The 18,457-nt window shown below is 42.5% G+C and overlaps 1 protein-coding gene across 17 annotated transcripts in view; it reads right to left on the bottom strand.

Moving 5' to 3' along the window:
• SPATS2L (spermatogenesis associated serine rich 2 like) overlaps window positions 1-18,457 on the bottom strand; it is a 174,172-nt gene that overhangs the window by 108,515 nt on the left and 47,200 nt on the right. Inside the window, exon 1 of one of the 17 annotated variants that reach the window (XM_070070422.1) lies at window positions 14,387-14,614. The exons of the other annotated variants lie outside the window; for them this stretch is intronic. The gene's annotated coding sequence lies outside the window, so the exon portion shown is untranslated. Of the gene's footprint in view, window positions 1-14,386; window positions 14,615-18,457 lie in introns of those variants that run through there. 17 annotated transcript variants of the gene reach the window in all.

The raw sequence follows: 18,457 nt of genomic DNA on the forward strand, positions 1-18,457 counted from the left end.
CTGCCATTTACTATTTATTTTAAAGGAAGGGTTTCACAGTCACTTGATAATGAATACTTTCTTAATTTCTTATAATGATACTTTAAATATAAAATTAACTGTAGTAATTTAAGAGTCAGAGATATGAGACAAAGTTCCACATTGTTTATGAACTACATCCTTTACCACTCACTGATTAAAAATCATTGATCTGAATGAAGTAAATAAAAGATATTTTAAAAGAGAAAGGACAAATGTGTATTATTCAATTGATTATCAACATTACTAGTAATTTTTGGATTTAAACTTTAATTTATATATATGTATTATCTATATAACACACATGTACCATAAAGACTAGAATTTTCTTTTACTCCTAGGACATGTAACATGGTCATTAGTTTATTAAAAATCTGGGGGTCAGCTCTGTGGCATAGTAGGCTAAGCTCTGCCTGTGGCACCAGCATCCCATATGGGTACTAATTGGTGTCCTGGCTGCTTCTCTTCTGATCCAGCTCTCTGCTATGGCCTGGGAAAGCAGTAGAAGATGGCCCAAGTCCTTGGGCCCCTGCACCCACATGGGAAAATCAGAAGAAACTCTTGGCCCCTGACTTCAGATTGGTCCAGCTCCAGCTGTTGCAGCCATTTGTGGAGTGGACCAGTGGATGGAAAACCTTTCTTTCTGTCTCTCCCTCTCTGTGTCTGTAACTCTGCCTCTCAAATAAAGAAATAAATCTTTAAAAGTTTCTTAATCTATTTATTTTAAAGACATATCTCATATACGGGTTCACTTCTCAAACGTTCCCAACAGCCGGGGGGGTGGGGGGTGGGTGGGGGGGGTGGGGGGGTGGGCAGGATAAAGCCAGGAGCCAGGAACTCAACCTGGTTCTTCTCCAAGGGTGGCAGGGACCCAGGTATTTGAGCTATCACTTGCTGCTTCCCAGGGTTTACACTGACAGAAGGCTGGAATTGAGAGCAGAACTGGGATTCAAAACCAGGCTGTCTGAAATAGGATGTAGGTGTACCAAGTAGCATCTTAATCACACCAAATACCTGCATCTTTAGTATCTTTAATCTACTTTTTGCGAAATCATTTTGTGTAATTATAAAATACAAAATATATGCTCAAAATGAAGCACTGCAATTTATTTTCAATATTAAGTAGAGATATGATCTTATTTTCTTCAAAAACACAGATTTTTATCAAGGATCTTGTACCAATTATTTGAGTCATCCAATAATATTCCTTGGCTGTGATTGAGCTCAGAGTAATCTGTCCACAAAAAACCAACAAATCCATTTGCCTTTACTATTTTCCTGGTGTACTGCTAACAGACTGTGTTCTGTCCATATGAGATTATGGCCACCTGACCAGGGTGTGGGCTTTGCTGAGTCAGTAGGACAGAGATCACCACGGGTTGCTAAATAAGCAGTGATGCATGAAAGTAATGGAGAGAGGGTAGAAAAGAACTCAACTTAATGCTAATTAGTCTATTAGCTACAAAAGACAAAAGAAATTCTGGGGACCAGCACTGTGGTGCAACAGATTAAGCCCCGACAAGGGATGCTTGCATCTCATAATGGAGCTGCAGCTGGAGTCCCAGCTACTCCACTTCTGTTACAGCTTCCTGCTGAAGAACCTGGGAAGCAGCAGATGATGGCTCCAGTGCTTGAGTCTCTGCTGCCCACGTGGGATATGCAAATGGAGTTCTGGTTCCTAGTTCAGCCTGGTCCAGACTGGGCTTTTAGGGCCATTGGGGGAGCAAATCAGTAAATGAAAGATCTCTGTCTCTCCCTCTCTCTGTGTGCCATTCTGCCTTTCAAATAAATAAATATTTCAAAAAAGAAATCTGTACTGGGCCAGAAACTGTGTTCAATTAAATACAGATTAAAATGTATTTGTAGTGAGTTTACTTAGAATCCTGATATTTTAAAACTGTCAAGTATTATCATTTGAATAATATTAAGAATTTGCAATAAAGTTAAAAAGTAATTTTGGAGAAGTGTTTAATCTATTTTCAAATCTTAATTAGTCACAGCAAGTAGAAAAAAATGAGCAGAGCAACTTTTAGGAAAAATTAGCTGCACCTGTATAAACTGTTACTAAGTTACTACTTCAATTTATTACAAATTGTATACAAGGAGACTTCAAAAATGTGTGGAAAATGGAATTACAAATGAGATTTTGGTGAAAGAAAATTTAAAATCTATGTACAATTTTTTAAATTACATGTATTTCCCACAAATTTTTTCGAAAATCCCTCACATTAATGGACCATCTATATGTGTTGAATCTACTAGCAAGCAATACCTGAGGCATGGTAAGATTCTGATTCTTACCTAAAACAGTAAGCTTTAGGAATACAGAAGCCAGCAGCCTGCAAGTGTGTAAACTTGCACTTTGACAATGGATTCCTCTACCCTGGAATTAACCCAGCAGACAGAACATGCGCACGACTGCAATGATTTACAACTGCCATTTGCACATTCACTGCTGGCATGCGAGTATATTCCATATGTTAATGTATGGAATTATGTATTATCAATTCAAGTCCAAGTGAAATATTTGCAGATTTTTTTTTCTTATTTGATACTGCCATTCCTATGATTATCTTCACTTGAAATTCTTGGTATAGCAAAGAATTTCACTGACTGCTTCTAGGTTAAAATAGACATAAGAATAAAAACAAGTGCAGAAAAACATAGTTTATTATTTTCTCAGGCTTCTTATTGAATGTGCCTGTCTATATGAAGAGAACTTGCAGTAAACAATCTTTTCAATAAAGGACAGAACTATGAACACAAAACCAAGTATGTATCTGTTGACCAATAGTGTATGGAAGTGGATGGATTAAATAATCAATTCATGCTCAAGAAATGAAGCCCATGGCAATGCTCCCAACTTAACGTTTGCAAGATATGATTGCTGATTCATGGTCCCTGGATGTCTAATAAGTTGCATTAGAATCCCACTGTGTTTGGCTTGAAAAGGACTTCTGACTGTCTTAGCAAAGCTTCTCTTTGTAAATGAGGAAATGGAGGCCCTAAGCACCTAGGGAGCTTGCTGAATGTTATGTAACTAGAAAGTAGCAGGGCTAGGACTTGAACATACGTTTTCCTTCCATTGTTGATTTACTCATCCGAGAAAAACTGTACTAACCATATTCCTGTGTACTCCTCTACAGAACAGTGAATGAAATACGGACCTTGGCCTGAAGGAACCTTGGTTCTGGTGAGGATTAGCAGACAAGTAAACAATTATAGGGAAGTATAAAGTTTTATTAGAACCCTTTGAGTTGGGGGTGTGGTGCGGAGCAAATAACCAAGCTTAGACAGATGCCAGACCTGAGTTGGGTCCTGAAGTAGCCAGCTGAGTAGAGCAGGGTGAAGAGGGAAGAATATGAACCTCAGAAAGGAAGAAAGGCCCTGGGAACAAGGACATAAGGTTTCTGGTTGATCCATGATTCATATTACAACTTTATTAGTCTGAGTCTACCACTGAGTTCACAGAGAAAGTCCAGTATGTGTCCTGTGAAGACTGAAACACCGGCTGTGAAACATGGCTCTACTGAGGGGACCCGCCTAGGCGACCAGCCAGCTGTAGCCCTGACAGAGGGCACAGCACTGTCCCAGCCAGACCAGGGCAGCCGCCCCCCTCCAGCAGTCCCTGGGTCTTTGGCTGTAAACAGGAGTCACCACATCCAGTGTATCTACTTCTACATTTCACAGTGAAGTTGTGAGGATTAAAAGACAACCAACAGGGCGTTAGCACTTGCGGAGTGGGAATACAGCTCTGTCGGGGTTTTCTTCCTGTGAAAATTCAAAAGCCGGGCTCTGTGAATCTGACTTGATAGAGATACGGAAAAATCTGTGGCCTCCACTTCAATGATACCAGATGCTACGCAACTGACCGAACCGAACTGCAGCGAGTCAACCGATGTTAAAGCGTCAAGACTCTCGTTTCCAAAGAGAATTCTTCGTCACTAAGAAATAAAACTTTCTGGAAGTTGGAAGAAGAAAACACCAGGCCAAGTGTATTCTTCCCAGCCCAGGCAGGGTGTGGAATGCCCTGCTCTGGAGAAGCAGCCCCATCTGTGACTTCCCCCAGTCCCCTCCCCTACCTCTCCACACACACACACACACACACACACACACACACACCATCAAGCCAGCAGATGTCTCTCCACTTGAGGCAGAAGGAAGAGGGCGGAGAGAAGACTGCTGTGGGGAAGAACCCAGGAGCTGGTGCTACACAGAAAGCCCCAGAAGGGATTTCCCATGACTTGACAACAAGAGAAATGAACACATCTTCTGAGAATTGAAATATAGGGCCGACACACAATGACTATCTGAGGGAAGGTCTGCAGAGTCCTATAGAGTGACAGGGCTGGTCGAAGACTTGACCTTGTCCTTGACGTCATCAACGAGAGAAGTCGATGGGCAACCTCAGCATGCGGTAAAGTGCACTCAGAGCACAAACCCTGCCTGAAGCATCACCGCGCCCCTCTGCTGGGTGCTGCTCACACATTATTGTGTTCAGTGCTGTAAGAAGCCAGCGATGTACACCCTCCATTCTTCTCGCTGAACAGGAAAAGGAGACGAGGGAACCTGCATCCCTAGTGCTGCTGTGGCAAATTAGCACAGACTTGCTGGCTTTATCACGAGGCAGTTCTGTGGGTCAGAAGCCCGATGAGCATCCTTCCTGGACACCCTACAAAATGATCTGCCTCCTGGCTTTTTCCAGCTTCCAGAAGCTACTTTCCTGTTACTTTTTTATCTTCAAAGCCAGCAAAGTCCCATCTCTCTGACCCTTCTTCCAATGACTCATCTCTGTCTCATTTGGACTGCACCTACCACATCTGATTTTTTCACTCTCCACAAATCAATTTTCACACTCTTGTGGGCAATCTCGCCCCTGTTCAGAAGGCAGAAGCTATTCAAATGAGAGTATTAGCACCCAAGTAAGCACCTATTGTTCATCTTCCACCAGCTGCCTGACTTGCCTTCCCTGCTGTGTGCCAGCCAGGTGGTTCAGGTGGACTGATCCAAGACCTTAGGCTGTGATCACAGGACCTGGTATAGGAACAGTGCACACGACACATTCAGCAAACGAGAGTTTTTGTTAGTCTCTCCACAACAGACAGTAGAAATGTTAACATTTGTATGTCAAATAAACGAACAGCTGAGAACCATATTTGAGATGTAGTTTTTAACATCCTCTGTACACATAAATTAATCCAATACGAAGGCAGAGCTATGTGTTTATTTTTTGTTCCTGGTTAAAATAATGGATGTCCCTGATCTAATTTTGCCTTGGTTTTTATTACTCTTCTCAATAACAAAAGCGAGAGACAAAATCAGATTTTGCTTCCAGCAGTTTAAATAGATAAAAATCAGTGTGACTGTCAAAATCCAGGTTGGTCTTGTCAGGTTGAGATGAAAAGCAGGGTTACAATTGAAGAAGATGAATGTGGACACTAAGAGGAAAAGGCGCTGGGCTAATCAAGTAAACAAAGACGGCATGCAAGTCCCAGATGGAGTATGTGTAGCACTGCAATCAGCAGTGTCTTTTTATGGTTATTCTCCTGGAGCAGACATTCGTAAAGTTATGCAGATTTACAATGGGGTATTATATTTTTTGTGCCACTGGTAGTATTACTAGCTTTTTAAAACTTAACATTTTCATGCATGAGCGTTTAAAAAGCTTCATGTTTGTTATGATGGCAGGCTTCAAGTAGCCATCCTTGCCCCTTTCAGCTAAGTGCAGCAATAACTCAGGCCAACAGGACAATTAAGAATGGCTCCTCTGACCTGCAATCCCAGCAGCCAGGATAAGTTGGGATCCTGGTTTTATACTGGAATTATTTAGTCTGAAAACTTCAGCCAGAATGGTTATTTTAATTTAACTGTACAAGAGGCAAGCTTCAACTTCACAGTAGGAGAGTATCTACTACTGAACCCAACAACTGAGATACGTGAGTTGCAATGCCAAGCAGAACAAGACTTTCCCCTTCTTTATATCGTTGGCTATTTTGTACTCTGCTCACCAGTTCCTTAGCTGAACTCAGGGTCAAAACACACTTCTGAGGCTGGCTTTACCAAGGGGGAGACAGAGTGGACCATTGTCCCAAATAGCCATTCTTTCCTTCTACCTGGACGCATGATCTCCCAGCTCACCTGCAGTTTTTAATCTCTGCAATTTGGTGTGTTCACGTGGCTACATTCTGGCCCATGGGATGTAAATGGAAGTGATAAGTACATCTTCTGGGTTATACCTTTAAAAGGACTTCCATCTGTCTCTTCCCTACTTGCTCAAATGTGACAAGAGCTTGAAATGGAAGCCATAAAGTGAGGATGGCAGAGCAGCAAGACAGGATGATGGGTTCCTGTCACGGCAGTGCTTCCCTGCCAGCTTTATGCTTGAGACAGTTAGGTGGGGGAGAAGTAGACCTTGATACATTGAGCCACTGTAGTCTCTTATCATAGAAGCCAAGTTGGTATACTAATATTTTATCCAAAAATTTTCCACACAGACCTTCCTGAAATTTCCAGCATTCACATGTTCCAGTTAAGGTTTTGACATTCTAAAGACCTACATATAAATGTCCTACTACCTTGGAGAAATCAGGATGGACAAGTCCAAAACTGATTTTGAATTAATGCTTTAGTTTCTTTAAAGGCTAGATACTTGGCATAAATAACACAAGAGAACGTAGAAATAATCAGAGAATCCTTTCATTTCATTTCCACAACTAAAATAGAATGTGAAAACCTGGAGAGGACGCGGAGAGGTGTATACACAAAAACAGGTGCATGACAGCACAGCATGGGCTTACGGAGTGGCAGACGAAGGGTGGAGACCCAGTTCCTCTTCCACGATGGAAAGGAGATGGTTTAAACTGCAGCAAGAAAGCCTTGATAATCTGGGGAGAAGCCCCCCTGCAGATATTTTACAACTGGGTAGGCTTCCATTTTCCAGGATGTCACATTACAGTCCAGCCCTAATGATGGCAGCAAGAGAGAGGCTGGACAATGTGACGTCAGCAGGTCTCTCACTGGTATAAGATGCTCCTTCAGCGCTGCCCCTCCAGTCCCTCTCCTCCTTCCTGTTAGTCTCCTCCTCCTCTTCCTCTTCACTAAATTCGTCTGTGCATACAAACAATGAGAATTAACAAGCTTTTTTCTCTTTGCTTTGTTTCTCATGACCATATTCCTTGACCTATGTCTTCCATTTTATTTTATTTTTTTAAGATCTATTTATTTATTTGAAAGTCAGAGTTACAGAGAGGCAGAGGTAGAGAGAGCGAGTGAGCATCTTCCATCCTACGGCTCACTCCCCAGATGGCTGCAATGGCCAGAGCTGCATCGACCTGAAGCCAGGAGCCAGGAGTCTCATCTAGGTCTCCCATGCAGGTGCAGGGGCCCAAGAACTTGTGCCATCTTCTACTGCTTTCCCAGGCCATAGTAGAGAGCTGAATTGGAAGTGGAGCAGCCGGGACTCAAATCGGCGTCCATAAGGGATGCCGGTACTGCAGGCAGTGGCTTTACCCACTAAGCCACAGCACTGGCCCTGTCTTCCATTTTATAATGTGCCAGAGTGTCACAGAATGCAAAGTTTAATGGTAGGAACAGTGTGACTCACAGTGTGTGTGCGTGTGTATGTGTGTGTGTGTAGTGGGGAAGTGAACTGGGAAGAGTTCTACAGTCTCTCTAGATGTAATTAGCAGCCATGTTTTTTTTTTTTTTTTTTTTCATGGAAGACACACATCCGTCTTCTGTTCTATTCTCTCATGGTCTTAGGAAGCCAGGTGATGAACTCTGGAGGGGCCATGTCATGTTACAAAGCCCCAGGTCTCAGCACTGATGCATCTTCAAGTACACCGCCCTATTCATCTTGCCTATTGGTTCTATGTGTCTTCACAGTTCTCTTGGTAGAAGAGCGAAGGGTGCTCTTTTTAAGGGAGATATATTTGGAACAAGAGAAAGACTTGCTAGGGGGTGATAAAAGACAAAACAACAGTGGTTTATCTATTGGGAAGGAAGCTGTACTAAGGGAACACTGCTGAGCACCTGGGTGAATGATCTCACGGTTGCATCTGAAAACTAACTGGAGCATGCCTCCCTCAATCCCCAACCTCTCCACTCTGTTAGGATACTTCCACCTAACTGCACAAAGAGGTGCCTTCTCACCCGATCAAGGCATGCAGTAGTTCTGGCTGTGAAGCACTGCCCCTGCTGGGAAGGGGGGTACAACGTCTCACTTTGCCTGTGACTTGCTCTGTGCAATGCAGGACTCTTGAAGTTTTAGCAGTCATCCTGGTCCAAATGGAAAGCCACATGTTCCAGTAAGTGCTTGTCTGAAAGCTGACATTTTGATCTCCTTTTGCTTGACCTTTTTCTCTCTCAACACTGCCCGGAACACCATGGGGGATTAGAAAATAATTTTTGAATGAGAGAATGAATGGCTTTGCATGGGCCAGTTTTCTGACCTCCTAAAACCCCAAGGAAATTGTTCCGAATTTGAGGTTTTACATACTATTCACTCTATTCATTATGGTGCTTGCCTGTGGACTGTGTGTGCGATTTGTAAATGTTAAATATGCACCTTTGTACTAACATATTATATATACATTGTCAAAATACTCTAAAATAGAAATTTGAAAAGAAATGAAAAATGTTCTGACAATCTTCATACAGCCCAGTGTATTATTATGAGCACTCCACTCTGTGGTCCATTGGTCTAGACTGGACATGCTACAAGAAGTTCAGAAGGTGGCCGGTGCCGCGGCTCACTAGGCTAAAACTCCGCTGGCACACCGGGTTCTAGTCCCGGTCGGGGCACCGAATTCTGTCCCGGTTGCCCCTCTTCCAGGCCAGCTCTCTGCTGTGGCCCGGGAGTGCAGTGGAAGATGGCCCAAGTGTTTGGGCCCTGCACCCCATGGGAGACCAGGAAAAGCACCTGGGTCCTGGCTTCGGATCAGCATGGTGCAACGGCCGCAGCGCACTGGCCGTGGCGGCCATTGGAGGGTGAACCAACGGCAAAAGGAAGACCTTTCTCTCTGTCTGTCTCTCTCTCTCACTGCCCACTCTGCCTGTCAAAAAAAAACAAAAAAACAAACAAACAAAAAAAAAAAAAACCACAAACACAAAACAAGAAGTTCAGAAGGGACAGACTTGGAGGTCTGGAGGGGCCCAGACAGATTCGGGCAGTTCAGCCGGGTCCTCGTTCACAGTCTTGCAGTCCTCACCCACACTACACAGTGACATTCAATTTCATGGCAGACGCTTGGTGTGCATGTGTTGAATTGAACTGGAAGAAGAAACTGAGCCAACAGTTGTACAACAGGCAGGACCTCCAGAGTCAGGAGGGAGCTCCAGCCGTATCCCAAGTGTGACTTCCATTGGAATATCTTATTCCAAGAACTGACTTATCACAGATACGGGAAAGAGGCTGGCTTTCCTCGCACTAATTCCACACTAACATACTATAGAGTAGGTAGTAATAAAGTTGGTTACTGGCGGAGAGAAAGGAGAAAGTGGTAGGTTATGCTGTATCATGAAATCAGGCAGAGCAATCTGGATTTGGTTTTCTGTAGGACAAAATATGGAACCGTTGAATGTTTTTGAGACACAGATGTCATCATGAGATCGATGTTTTATGAAGATTAGACTGGGAAGAGGATGCATAATGGATGGGAAGAAAGATTTGGATTTCATTAGAACAGTTTAGAAGACTGTGGAACAAGACTACTAGAGTCTGGCTGAAGTGATAACAGTGGTGACAGGGAAGAAAGTATGAGCCTAAAAAGTCAATTAGATGGAAGATGACCAAGCCTCGACACCCAGTGAAGTGTGGAGGGGAAAAGCAAGCAACCAAATATGCCTAGAGATGACTCTACCATTTGAAAAATGAACAACCCTCATTGATTTCTTGAAGTTTCCTTCTATCCCGATTTGCTATGGAAGTAATCTCAATGTGAGTTGATGTTCCTTTGCTCTTAGTTAAAAGCTTGGGGCTCACTCCATAACCTCAAAGAAAAATTCCTAAACATGGAAAACAGACAAAATTTTCCAAAGTATTAATATGTTTGCCGGAAGATGCAATCTGGAAATGGCACTCTGCCTTGGGGAAAAAAAAAAAAAAAGAAAAAGAAAAGGAAATATCACTCTGTGTGTATGCAGTGGATACTCTGGACAACCACAACATGAAAACCAGGAAGTTCATATGCCTTTCACCCAGATTTTTCCTGCATGTGAACTTCACAGTGTCTTTAGCTATGGAGCTTCGTTGGGATAAACAGCTAAGTTAATGAGTCAGGACAGGGCAGCAGGTTCTAGCCATGGTGCACGAAAAAGAAAGTCAAGCATTTTTACCAACTAGCCTTAAGTCACGGATGGGTTACATGACATGCCTGCAACTGTGCAGTTCATTTTTCAGAACCTTTGTACTAGATCACTCAATGACTTATTCTGAAAATGGTCTCCTAAGATGGTAAGAAATGACCAAAAATTACATAAAGCTCACTTTCCAAATAGGGTTCTGCAGAAAATACATCTGCCATCTGGCCTTCTGGCTCACTTCACTTCTTTCCTTTTAGGCAGATATTATTTAATCCAGACCACACAGTTTATACGTCTAGTTGGTTCATGAAAATTTCAGAACATGACTCTGTAGCAGGAGTATTTGGCAAGTCATAGCACATTAGCCGCTTGACATCAGGGCAGTTTCTTTGTCCCAGTGGTTAAGTAAGTCTCTCCCAGGCTGTGTGTGCTTGGGTGCCTTTGGTTATAAAGTCAAACCAACTACTTTATCATCTCTCAAAGATAATGTCTCCAGTGCACTTTGAGACAGGGGCTGCTCCTTACACACACTGATGCTCTAAAATTAATTACAAAGCCTTTAACACCCAGTGCAATTTCACAGTTAGAATTAGGATGATCAACTTGGATGTAAATTTATCTAAACTAAGTTACTATAGTTGTCATTTCATGGGAAAGAGGAAACCTGCCTTATTCTATTGTACAAAACACAACCTATGTTTTAAAATTTAGCCAAGATGTATTAAAGTATGGAAATGGCAATTTGGTGTGCGCTGGCTTTTTAAATCCTGTTTAAAGTAAGAAAAGAGGGGGCCGGGGATGTGGCGTAGCAGATGAAGCTGCCGCCTGCAGTGTCGGCATCCCATGTTGGCACCGGTTTGAGTCCCAGCTGCTCTACTTCCGATCCAGCTCTCTGCTATGGCCTAGGAAAGCAGTGGAGGATGGTTCAAGTCCTTGGGTCCCAGGCCGCATGGAAGACCCAGAGGAAGTTCCTGGCTCCTGACTTCAGGTCGGTACAGCTCCAACTATTGCAGCCAATTGGAGAGTGAACTGGCGGATGGAAGACCTCTCTCTCTCTCTCTCTCTCTCTCTCTCTGTGTCTCTGTCTCTCTCTCTCCCTCTCCTTCTCTGTAACTCTGACTTTCAAATAAATAAATACATCTTAAAAAAAAATAATAACACTCACACACATCAGTTGTATAGTTGCTTCCCCTCACGCTCTCTCAGGTTTTTCAGAGGCAGAAATCAATAGTTTGTAACTACCTCCCTGTCTCCAAAAAAAAAAAAAAGAGACAGGCTGAGAGGAGAGTTAGTACCTCCAAACTTCTGCCAATGCTCAGACATAGGAAAGCCTTTTAATGGCACTGTGGTTTGGCTTTATTTCTCTGTGGTTCAAACTAGGCAGCAATGCTTAGGACTGCAGCACAACCCAGTCCTAATTCTATGGACATTGGTAATGAAAGACTATCACGGATGCAGTAACCTATCACAGTCAGCTTAGAAGGGTAAACATCTGACCAAACACACCTGGCCCCCAAATAAAGCTGCAGTGAACAGAACTAAAGATCTGGGAAGAAGTTCGACAGTGACATTTGTGTCAAGAAAATATAAAGTTTACACAAGTCTGATGATCAGCAAAGTTCTTCTAGATCCTAGACAATAATAATTCCAAGACCCTTACACCTTTATTAGCTATTTACCAAGTCGTCTTCAGACCTTCCTTCCCTACTGAATCTGACTGACAAGCTTATCACTCATGTGCATATTCCATTTCCTTTACTATGTCTTCTTCAGAGTATGACATCATGGACTCAGAGAATGGAAACTGTTTCTATACTTTGGGAGGAAAAAAAGCAGTGTTTGTGATAACCCATTTTTTTCCTTCCTTCTAAGCTAAACACTTATAATTCTTAACACATGTTTTCTTCTTGGAACCATTTTTACTTCTGGCTTTATGTAAAATGTGAGAATTTTCTATCTCAGAAAATGGCACTAGTTCATCTTTTATGATGTTCCCATTGTATGTTCACTGCCAGAGACACAATCTGTTTGGAGTCATCATTATGATTACTATAAATAGAACTGAGCAATGTGCTTTTATGTATGTTTATCACTTTCAGTTTCAAAATTGCGTTGTTTAGAATTTGATCAGAAAGGTTATCCTGCAAAAACATCTAATGAGCCTGGCTCTGTGGTATGGCATTTCAACACACTGTACAGATACAAATCATACCCACTTACCAAGAGTGAACAGACTTGTTATCCATAATTTAAAGCCACAGATGTAAATATGCTATTAGTGTTGGGCTTAGGCCTGTAAGCAGGAATGTACTTCATGCATTTTATTAATTATTTAATCAACCATTATACAGATATTTCTATCAAGTTTAAAATCTTAACATTCATGTTTTAAGTGTGTTTTATAGGCACGTGTGATAATCTCAACTCTAAAGAACTGGAAATGAGGCAAGAACCTTCCTTATTTCCTTATGGAGTAAGATTCAGCCACCCAATTTTCACTTTCCAGGTACAAGGGTCCTAGAAAGTAGGCTAATATTTTTTTTAAAAAAATAAGATTTATTTATTTGAAAGGCAAAGTGAAAGAGGAAGAGAGAGCAAGAGCGAAAGCGAGAGAGAGAGGCCTAACTTAATTCGCCACAACACCAGCTCCTAAATAAGAGAATGCCGGAGTTGGAGAGTTGGAGATGGCTTGAATCTATGAATTATTTTCTGTCTGTTAATCATCTGCAAGTGTGCTTGCTTCACTATTTAAATAGGCGGAGATATATATGTATATATACATATGCATAAACAAATACACACATAAACAAACACACAATAGAATATGCAATGAAAGCAGGAACTTGATTCAGAATTTAAATCTTTAACTTCTAGTCCTGATTTCAGCAACTCAGATATTTGAAGTTAGCTGAGTCCCAGCTTCACCATTTGTAAAGCAGCTGTAAAGACCAAATGTGTGTGTGGGAACCTTTTGTAAACAGTGAAACACAAACCACTAAACACATAAGAGGTTTGTGTGTTACTGTGTGTGGTCTCTATGGCCGGACCCAATTCACGTGAACAATCTGTCAATGGACGAACACTGTTTTCCTTATTTCTGTCAGTCTTTTGGGTCTTAAAAGGACATCTGAAACCCAAATGCAAATGAATCACATCACACTGGAAAACCTATTGGGGTGCCTGCCTGGTCCTCTGTGAGGTCAGCGCTTCCCTCGCTGGATCTACTTTGCACAGCTGCTTCTTCCATTTAGAAATCAGTTTTTCCAGCAGGACCAGGTTTTCCCACAGCAGTTTCCACAGTGTGCTGAAAAGCCTCTGGCATTGAGGGGGTCGGTGGGAGGGGGAAGAGGAGGGAAGGAAAGGGATGTCTGAAAGGGAGAGATGGCGGACGGGCAGCCTCTCATGTCTACTGGGAACTCGTTTGTCAAGTTCTGGTAAGTCAGGGATTGTACGTATATCCAACCATACTTTACTACAATTTAAAAAAAAGTCATTCACAGCTGACATTTCCTAAATGTCAGGTTTAGCTACGAAACACAACCCTGGCGAAACGTCAAAGGTACAGCCTTTGTTGCTAAAATCTGGCTTGCTCAGTCACAGCAAATAAATAACACACTCATGGCTATTTTCTTTTAAATTGAAGTATTTTCTTGTGTATCCCAGAAAAGCACTTAAAAATACTTCTATAGGCAGTTGAAACCTATTTGTATTTTCTAAAAACTATCCCTCCAATGGGAAGGAAGAGCAGTAACCAAAATCCTTGCCCATAACCAGCCTCCCACATGAGTGGGGTTGTCAAGGCACAAAAATGAAGCAGCTAAGCCACTGATCTCTAGGACCAGTGACACTGTGCAAGACCTAGGGCTCCACTTGCTGGATCACAGGCTAATCCTAAAGTCATCTCACTGCATCAATGTGAGAAATATGAACACACTTCTTGACTCAGAACACAGACCAACTCTGTGGCCTTGGCCAATGCCATCTTTCGCTCTTGGGGATAAAAGACAGGGTCTGAGCTAATGACTCACATTGTTAAAATTATGGACATAGGCAAATCATTACTCACGGTTTAGCTTAGCTCAGGTTTGCTCCAACATGCCTTCCTTCATCGACTTCTCTCAAAAACAAACTCACTTGGCAAATGTTTAACTTCATTAAGCCTGTACTGACATCAAGAGGGTGTATGTCCAATGGACACCACAGGCAAAATATAGAATGGGCGTCTCCCACAAAGGCCCACTTTGATATTTGTGGAATGTTCTCTCCTCACTAAAGAGAAGACCAGAGTTCTGCCAAGAAAATGTAAAAGCTGTAGTTGCCTACAATAGTGATGCATGTTTCTATTTTAGACTACAGCACAGCACTTCTGAAAGCTACCGCCTCAATACGAGTTGATTACATTCTTATTTGTCAAGGACAACAGGTCTAAGGGGGCAAACGCTGTCAGAACTCTAGGGATAAAAACTAAACTAAGATTTCTTTGTGAAAGTGGGGATGTGGCAACACAAAGGGAGGTTAACATCTACAGTTCAAAATTCAGGGTGTCACAGCTCTTCAGGGTAGCAGAATGGAAAGGATGAAAAGAAGGTGAACCGTTCAGCGACCACATGCATTTGCTTTTTTTGTTGTATCCTCCGGGGGTAGTGACTTTTGAAAAAATGTGAGGTTTATTTTCTTAACAGGCAGTGAGGAACAGCTAAACAGATGTGTGTGGGTTGCTTCTGGCCCTTGATTAGCAGACAGGAATGACGCTGCCTTTAAGTTTCACCAAATGTATCTGTCAAAACACAGACAAGGGGCCTCCACTGGAGTTGCACAATCAAGATCCAAAATTTCAATACAGTCGCTCATGCTGTTTTAGGAAAAGTTTAAAGGGGGCCAAATTTCCACTTCCAGGACTGTTCTCAGATGTGGTTAAGAGATATTATATGGACTCTTTCATCCCCTCTTCTGAGCTCCTCTATGTTGTAAAGTCTGAAATCAAGGTATCGGAAAGTTTTTCCATGTTTTGATAAAGGAGGCACTTGGCAGATGCCAGATGGAATTCTCGGGGCCATGCAGAGGATACCGCTGGCATGTCCTTCTTTAGAACAACAGCAAGAACACCGCCAGGCCTTCGAAAGAATAAACGTGTCACGTACAGCATGTAGATGCTCTTGTCAAAGAAGCTGAGCATTCTGGCAGCCCAAATTGAAATGTGGCTTTGAGAACACACCAAGAGGTTCACTGTGTGGCCCTGTCTGTGCATCAAGGAGGGGGTATTCCCCTCCCCGGGTTTCTCATTTTTTCTGCTCATACATGCAGGGTTTTGTTCTGCTAATCCTCTTGGAATGTGGCTCTTATCACCACCTAGAGGAATTCATTGCCCTTCCACCTTCTCTGCTCCCCAGGCTCAGGAGGCGAAGGAACAAGAGAGCAATTGTCTGGTTTGCTGAACCCTGAATTCAGGTGTGCTGGCACTGAGCTACCCTGTACCTGATTTTTCCTATAATCAAAAAGGAAGGGGAGAAATTAATCATGCTTCCCTCTCCAAGGGAGTGGAAGGAAAAGGGCCTTCGGGAACGGAGGCTGGGGCCCCCTGCCATTAAATCCAGCTATTTTAAAGCCAAGGATTAAAAAGAAAGCAAGCAGTAGATTCACGGGGGCATTCAGAGCTGCATCTGCACAAGGCCAGAGCAACTGATCAATACAGCAGGGGAACGCACCAGCTAAGCCAGTTATGCAGGATAATGTTTAAAAGAGAGGGGAAAAATACCACCGACTTGCCTTTTTAAAAATTTCAGCTGGTTATCTGTTGCCCTCAAAACTAAAATGTTTTATAGTTCACACAGAGCTTGCAAAAACTTACTTTCTGTTTTTAAGTGTATACTCTTCAGTAGTCCTTAAATTATCAGTTTTGCTCACCAAGGAAAACAAACTCAGAATACAAATGGTACAAACACCTCTTTGGGCTGTAAACCATGAGGCACTGTTACATCGGCGCAAAAAAACCATCCGTCTCTGGCTCTTTCTTCAAGAACATAAACACAAAACTGAGATTTCCACTGAAATGGGAAACCTCCGAAGCCAGCAAGGTAGCCAAATAAACTGGAGAGGGGATGGAACAACATTCCTGGAACTCATTAGAAGGCAACAGAAAGCAGCCAGAGATCGAACCATACAGAGCCAGAGCAACACAACACAACTGGAATAATGTGTTTATTAGCCCAAAAAAGTCAGAACATAGGACTAACTTATTGTCAAACAATATTACATCTTCAAATAACATGCTTAGTATGTTTTCTTCCAACTTCCATATAAATGTCTCTAAAGCAATGATCTATAGATAATTTGAAAAAAGTTTATAAAATACTATTTTAAAATATTAAAAGACAGACAAAAAACAGACAACAACAAACTGCAATGGCACATGGGACTTCCACCCCCTTTAAACATCTATGTCCAGGGGCAAGGAATTTAAATTTGACCAAACCACTCAGATATTTCTAGAATCCAGTACTTCTTGAATGAAGTCCATATATGAACACCACATACTAAAGTCTATGTTATTGTTAGCCATGTTTTTAAAGGAAGAATTGTAGTTGTATCAAAACAGAAACTTAATCTATTACCCCTCACTAGTGAGGGGAAGAGTGAATACAAACATTTTAATGCCTTGTCTATCCTGCAGTTTAAAGCAAGGAAAATCAGTCATCAGTTCTGAATACTGTATTAGGTGAATCCCTTTGGTAACAATTATGCATGTCAGAATGTAAGGAATAATGTAGTATTACCTGAAATACATCATGTGTTGGAGAAAAGTTACTGACAAGGTAGGATATTTATTTTTAATGGATTTTTAAAAAGATTTTACTTATTCATCTGAAAGGTAAAGTTACAGACAGAGAAAGGGAGAGACAAAGATAAAGTCTTTCATCTGTTGGTTCACTCCCCAAATGGCGGCAACAGCCAGAGCTGAGCCAATCCGGAGCCAGGAGCCAGGAGCTTCTTCTGGGTCTCCCATGAGAGTGCAGGGGCCCAAGAACTTGGGCCATCCTCCACTGCTTTCCCAGGCCATAGTAGAGAGCGGCATCAGAAAAGGAGCAGCCAGGACATAAACCAGCACTCATGGAATGTCAGCACTGCAGGCAAAGGCTTAGACCACTGAGCCACAGTGCAGGCCCCTTTAATGGATTTTTTTTTTTTTTTTGAGAGGCACAGAAATAAAAGGGAGAGAGGGACAGAGGGAGGGAGGGAGGGAGGGAGGGTTGAGTACTCCCATCTGCTGGTTCATTCCCCCAAATGCCTGCATGGCAGCTGGGGCTGAAGCTGGGTGCTGAGAACGCAATTCAGATCTCTCATGTGAGCAATCACTGCTGCTCCCCAGGGTCTGCATTGGCAGGAAGCTGGAAAAAGGAGCCAGAGGGAGGAACCAAACTCGGTACTTCATGATGACAGATGTGGCTATCTCAACTGACTGCTTCACTGGTGGGCCAGATGCCTGTCCTTTTTATGGAAATTTTTAGCCCCTGGCAAAATAAAATATATGCCATTCATTTAATTTTAATGGCTAAGGAATTTGAAGAGTAGTGTCTTGACTTCAAATGCTTTTCCTGCTAACCTGCTGCTGTAGTTGTGAAATCTCCATAGGATAAGTCTGTTCACTTAAACATATATGCCTCTGTGTTCTTAGTGTGTGCTTTCTGTTGCTGGTTAGTGCATCTAAAATCACAAACACTGACAGTGATGCCTGGCACTCGCTCCCAGCAAGCGCAGAAATACACAAATCTGCCTCTCCCTCAGACCACGCAGAAATACACAAATCTGCCTCTCCCTCAGACTTCCCTGCCGCTCTGCCCGTGGATTTCTTAATGGTGCATTCTGGATTCCAAGCACTCTCCTAACCAGGAGGGTGGAGCATGCGGTAAGGCTGATTTTTGGCGGTAACACCAAACCCGACAAGCTCTGTTCTTAAGAAGACTCTTGGTAGTGACTTAAGGTGCTGTGTGCTCTTCCCAGAGGGTAATTCCTCACACCTGGGAATCGGCATTTATTTCCCATTCCCCCTACTGCTGACAGCCAACATCTTCAACACTCCAACAAAAAATGAACTGCCCTCAGCCCAGGGTCACTATCCATTATGTGAGAAATCTGTTTC

This window comes from Oryctolagus cuniculus, chromosome 3 (assembly GCF_964237555.1).
Source record: "Oryctolagus cuniculus chromosome 3, mOryCun1.1, whole genome shotgun sequence".
In the NCBI taxonomy this organism is placed as follows: domain Eukaryota; kingdom Metazoa; phylum Chordata; class Mammalia; order Lagomorpha; family Leporidae; genus Oryctolagus; species Oryctolagus cuniculus.